The sequence below is a fragment of the Larus michahellis genome, unplaced genomic scaffold (genome assembly GCF_964199755.1).
Source record: "Larus michahellis unplaced genomic scaffold, bLarMic1.1 SCAFFOLD_92, whole genome shotgun sequence".
Classification (NCBI taxonomy): Eukaryota; Metazoa; Chordata; class Aves; order Charadriiformes; family Laridae; genus Larus; species Larus michahellis.
The window spans coordinates 551396-557882 of record NW_027436020.1 but is presented as its reverse complement, the minus strand read 5'-3'; positions in this window follow the sequence as shown (position 1 = coordinate 557882).

The window sequence follows — 6487 nt, the reverse complement described above, 5'->3', positions numbered from 1 at the left end:
CGCAAGACGTTTCTGTATATTGGGCACAGCGCTCTGCACGGTGTTAGCAGAGACTTTCCCGGGACAGTGAAACCCTATGGCAGAGACACTGAGAAGAAGCCCCAATGTTCCCTCCAGGCACTTTCAGTGTGGGTGCTTTCTCCACGTGGTTCCTGGTTTCACTGCGGCTCTGAAGAGAATGTTAGCAAAGAGGTAACCGGGACAGTGAAAACAGTACTCAAAGACAGGGAGAGCAAGCTCTCTCTTGGCACTTTGGATGTGGGACATACAGCGAGATGTTTGCTGCTTTTGCGTTTGGCTGTTGGGAGATTTACAGCACAAAGATATCTAGTTGATTTGAAGCAGTTCCGAGAAAGTCTAAACATAATCCCCACTTCTCCCTCCTGGCACTTTCCATGTGGGAGATATAGCAGGATGTATATTGGTTTTGAGGACAACTCAATGGACAGTGTAGGGAGAAAAGGTCCTGGCTCCTTGAATGCCGTTTCTGGAGACACTGCGATCAATGTGGGAGATATGTCAAGATGTGTGTTTGTTTTGAGGACGGCTCTCTGGAGAGTCTTAGCAAAGAGGTCACACAGATAATCAGAGCAATTCTCAGAGACACTGAGAACAAGCTCCGCAATTCCCTCCTGGCACTTTCCCTGTAGGAGATACCGCAAGACGTTTCTGTATATTGGGCACAGCGCTCTGCACGGTGTTAGCAGAGACTTCCCGGGACAGTGAAACCCTATGTCAGAGACACTGAGAAGAAGCCCCAATGTTCCCTCCAGGCACTTTCAGTGTGGGTGCTTTCTCCACGTGGTTCCTGGTTTCACTGCGGCTCTGAAGAGAATGTTAGCAAAGAGGTAACCGGGACAGTGAAAACAGTACTCAAAGACAGGGAGAGCAAGCTCTCTCTTGGCACTTTGGATGTGGGACATACAGCGAGATGTTTGCTGCTTTTGCGTTTGGCTGTTGGGAGATTTACAGCACAAAGATATCTAGTTGATTTGAAGCAGTTCCGAGAAAGTCTAAACATAATCCCCACTTCTCCCTCCTGGCACTTTCCATGTGGGAGATATAGCAGGATGTATATTGGTTTTGAGGACAACTCAATGGACAGTGTAGGGAGAAAACCTCCTGGCTCCTTGAATGCCGTTTCTGGAGACACTGCGATCAATGTGGGAGATATGTCAAGATGTGTGTTGGTTTTGAGGACGGCTCTCTGGAGAGTCTTAGCAAAGAGGTCACACAGATAATCAGAGCAATTCTCAGAGACACTGAGAACAAGCTCCGCAATTCCCTCCTGGCACTTTCCCTGTAGGAGATACCGCAAGACGTTTCTGTATATTGGGCACAGCGCTCTGCAGGGTGTTAGCAGAGACTTTCCCGGGACAGTGAAACCCTATGTCAGAGACACTGAGAAGAAGCCCCAATGTTCCCTCCAGGCACTTTCAGTGTGGGTGCTTTCTCCACGTGGTTCCTGGTTTCACTGCGGCTCTGAAGAGAATGTTAGCAAAGAGGTAACCGGGACAGTGAAAACAGTACTCAAAGACAGGGAGAGCAAGCTCTCTCTTGGCACTTTGGATGTGGGACATACAGCGAGATGTTTGCTGCTTTTGCGTTTGGCTGTTGGGAGATTTACAGCACAAAGATATCTAGTTGATTTGAAGCAGTTCCGAGAAAGTCTAAACATAATCCCCACTTCTCCCTCCTGGCACTTTCCATGTGGGAGATATAGCAGGATGTATATTGGTTTTGAGGACAACTCAATGGACAGTGTAGGGAGAAAAGGTCCTGGCTCCTTGAATGCCGTTTCTGGAGACACTGCGATCAATGTGGGAGATATGTCAAGATGTGTGTTGGTTTTGAGGACGGCTCTCTGGAGAGTCTTAGCAAAGAGGTCACACAGATAATCAGAGCAATTCTCAGAGACACTGAGAACAAGCTCCGCAATTCCCTCCTGGCACTTTCCCTGTAGGAGATACCGCAAGACGTTTCTGTATATTGGGCACAGCGCTCTGCACGGTGTTAGCAGAGACTTTCCCGGGACAGTGAAACCCTATGTCAGAGACACTGAGAAGAAGCCCCAATGTTCCCTCCAGGCACTTTCAGTGTGGGTGCCTTCTCCACGTGGTTCCTGGTTTCACTGCGGCTCTGAAGAGAATGTTAGCAAAGAGGTAACCGGGACAGTGAAAACAGTACTCAAAGACAGGGAGAGCAAGCTCTCTCTTGGCACTTTGGATGTGGAACATACAGCGAGATGTTTGCTGCTTTTGCGTTTGGCTGTTGGGAGATTTACAGCACAAAGATATCTAGTTGATTTGAAGCAGTTCCGAGAAAGTCTAAACATAATCCCCACTTCTCCCTCCTGGCACTTTCCATGTGGGAGATATAGCAGGATGTATATTGGTTTTGAGGACAACTCAATGGACAGTGTAGGGAGAAAAGGTCCTGGCTCCTTGAATGCCGTTTCTGGAGACACTGCGATCAATGTGGGAGATATGTCAAGATGTGTGTTGGTTTTGAGGACGGCTCTCTGGAGAGTCTTAGCAAAGAGGTCACACAGATAATCAGAGCAATTCTCAGAGACACTGAGAACAAGCTCCGCAATTCCCTCCTGGCACTTTCCCTGTAGGAGATACCGCAAGACGTTTCTGTATATTGGGCACAGCGCTCTGCACGGTGTTAGCAGAGACTTCCCCGGGACAGTGAAACCCTATGTCAGAGACACTGAGAAGAAGCCCCAATGTTCCCTCCAGGCACTTTCAGTGTGGGTGCTTTCTCCACGTGGTTCCTGGTTTCACTGCAGCTCTGACGAGAATGTTAGCAAAGAGGTAACCGGGACAGTGAAAACAGTACTCAAAGACAGGGAGAGCAAGCTCTCTCTTGGCACTTTGGATGTGGGACATACAGCGAGATGTTTGCTGCTTTTGCGTTTGGCTGTTGGGAGATTTACAGCACAAAGATATCTAGTTGATTTGAAGCAGTTCCGAGAAAGTCTAAACATAATCCCCACTTCTCCCTCCTGGCACTTTCCATGTGGGAGATATAGCAGGATGTATATTGGTTTTGAGGACAACTCAATGGACAGTGTAGGGAGAAAAGGTCCTGGCTCCTTGAATGCCGTTTCTGGAGACACTGCGATCAATGTGGGAGATATGTCAAGATGTGTGTTGGTTTTGAGGACGGCTCTCTGGAGAGTCTTAGCAAAGAGGTCACACAGATAATCAGAGCAATTCTCAGAGACACTGAGAACAAGCTCCGCAATTCCCTCCTGGCACTTTCCCTGTAGGAGATACCGCAAGACGTTTCTGTATATTGGGCACAGCGCTCTGCACGGTGTTAGCAGAGACTTCCCCGGGACAGTGAAACCCTATGTCAGAGACACTGAGAAGAAGCCCCAATGTTCCCTCCAGGCACTTTCAGTGTGGGTGCTTTCTCCACGTGGTTCCTGGTTTCACTGCAGCTCTGAAGAGAATGTTAGCAAAGAGGTAACCGGGACAGTGAAAACAGTACTCAAAGACAGGGAGAGCAAGCTCTCTCTTGGCACTTTGGATGTGGGACATACAGCGAGATGTTTGCTGCTTTTGCGTTTGGCTGTTGGGAGATTTACAGCACAAAGATATCTAGTTGATTTGAAGCAGTTCCGAGAAAGTCTAAACATAATCCCCACTTCTCCCTCCTGGCACTTTCCATGTGGGAGATATAGCAGGATGTATATTGGTTTTGAGGACAACTCAATGGACAGTGTAGGGAGAAAAGGTCCTGGCTCCTTGAATGCCGTTTCTGGAGACACTGCGATCAATGTGGGAGATATGTCAAGATGTGTGTTTGTTTTGAGGACGGCTCTCTGGAGAGTCTTAGCAAAGAGGTCACACAGATAATCAGAGCAATTCTCAGAGACACTGAGAACAAGCTCCGCAATTCCCTCCTGGCACTTTCCCTGTAGGAGATACCGCAAGACGTTTCTGTATATTGGGCACAGCGCTCTGCACGGTGTTAGCAGAGACTTCCCGGGACAGTGAAACCCTATGTCAGAGACACTGAGAAGAAGCCCCAATGTTCCCTCCAGGCACTTTCAGTGTGGGTGCTTTCTCCACGTGGTTCCTGGTTTCACTGCGGCTCTGAAGAGAATGTTAGCAAAGAGGTAACCGGGACAGTGAAAACAGTACTCAAAGACAGGGAGAGCAAGCTCTCTCTTGGCACTTTGGATGTGGGACATACAGCGAGATGTTTGCTGCTTTTGCGTTTGGCTGTTGGGAGATTTACAGCACAAAGATATCTAGTTGATTTGAAGCAGTTCCGAGAAAGTCTAAACATAATCCCCACTTCTCCCTCCTGGCACTTTCCATGTGGGAGATATAGCAGGATGTATATTGGTTTTGAGGACAACTCAATGGACAGTGTAGGGAGAAAAGGTCCTGGCTCCTTGAATGCCGTTTCTGGAGACACTGCGATCAATGTGGGAGATATGTCAAGATGTGTGTTGGTTTTGAGGACGGCTCTCTGGAGAGTCTTAGCAAAGAGGTCACACAGATAATCAGAGCAATTCTCAGAGACACTGAGAACAAGCTCCGCAATTCCCTCCTGGCACTTTCCCTGTAGGAGATACCGCAAGACGTTTCTGTATATTGGGCACAGCGCTCTGCACGGTGTTAGCAGAGACTTTCCCGGGACAGTGAAACCCTATGTCAGAGACACTGAGAAGAAGCCCCAATGTTCCCTCCAGGCACTTTCAGTGTGGGTGCCTTCTCCACGTGGTTCCTGGTTTCACTGCGGCTCTGAAGAGAATGTTAGCAAAGAGGTAACCGGGACAGTGAAAACAGTACTCAAAGACAGGGAGAGCAAGCTCTCTCTTGGCACTTTGGATGTGGGACATACAGCGAGATGTTTGCTGCTTTTGCGTTTGGCTGTTGGGAGATTTACAGCACAAAGATATCTAGTTGATTTGAAGCAGTTCCGAGAAAGTCTAAACATAATCCCCACTTCTCCCTCCTGGCACTTTCCATGTGGGAGATATAGCAGGATGTATATTGGTTTTGAGGACAACTCAATGGACAGTGTAGGGAGAAAACCTCCTGGCTCCTTGAATGCCGTTTCTGGAGACACTGCGATCAATGTGGGAGATATGTCAAGATGTGTGTTGGTTTTGAGGACGGCTCTCTGGAGAGTCTTAGCAAAGAGGTCACACAGATAATCAGAGCAATTCTCAGAGACACTGAGAACAAGCTCCGCAATTCCCTCCTGGCACTTTCCCTGTAGGAGATACCGCAAGACGTTTCTGTATATTGGGCACAGCGCTCTGCACGGTGTTAGCAGAGACTTTCCCGGCACAGTGAAACCCTATGTCAGAGACACTGAGAAGAAGCCCCAATGTTCCCTCCAGGCACTTTCAGTGTGGGTGCCTTCTCCACGTGGTTCCTGGTTTCACTGCAGCGCTGAAGAGAATGTTAGCAAAGAGGTAACCGGGACAGTGAAAACAGTACTCAAAGACAGGGAGAGCAAGCTCTCTCTTGGCACTTTGGATGTGGGACATACAGCGAGATGTTTGCTGCTTTTGCGTTTGGCTGTTGGGAGATTTACAGCACAAAGATATCTAGTTGATTTGAAGCAGTTCCGAGAAAGTCTAAACATAATCCCCACTTCTCCCTCCTGGCACTTTCCATGTGGGAGATATAGCAGGATGTATATTGGTTTTGAGGACAACTCAATGGACAGTGTAGGGAGAAAAGGTCCTGGCTCCTTGAATGCCGTTTCTGGAGACACTGCGATCAATGTGGGAGATATGTCAAGATGTGTGTTTGTTTTGAGGACGGCTCTCTGGAGAGTCTTAGCAAAGAGGTCACACAGATAATCAGAGCAATTCTCAGAGACACTGAGAACAAGCTCCGCAATTCCCTCCTGGCACTTTCCCTGTAGGAGATACCGCAAGACGTTTCTGTATATTGGGCACAGCGCTCTGCACGGTGTTAGCAGAGACTTTCCCGGGACAGTGAAACCCTATGTCAGAGACACTGAGAAGAAGCCCCAATGTTCCCTCCAGGCACTTTCAGTGTGGGTGCCTTCTCCACGTGGTTCCTGGTTTCACTGCGGCTCTGAAGAGAATGTTAGCAAAGAGGTAACGGGGACAGTGAAAACAGTACTCAAAGACAGGGAGAGCAAGCTCTCTCTTGGCACTTTGGATGTGGGACATACAGCGAGATGTTTGCTGCTTTTGCGTTTGGCTGTTGGGAGATTTACAGCACAAAGATATCTAGTTGATTTGAAGCAGTTCCGAGAAAGTCTAAACATAATCCCCACTTCTCCCTCCTGGCACTTTCCATGTGGGAGATATAGCAGGATGTATATTGGTTTTGAGGACAACTCAATGGACAGTGTAGGGAGAAAAGGTCCTGGCTCCTTGAATGCCGTTTCTGGAGACACTGCGATCAATGTGGGAGATATGTCAAGATGTGTGTTTGTTTTGAGGACGGCTCTCTGGAGAGTCTTAGCAAAGAGGTCA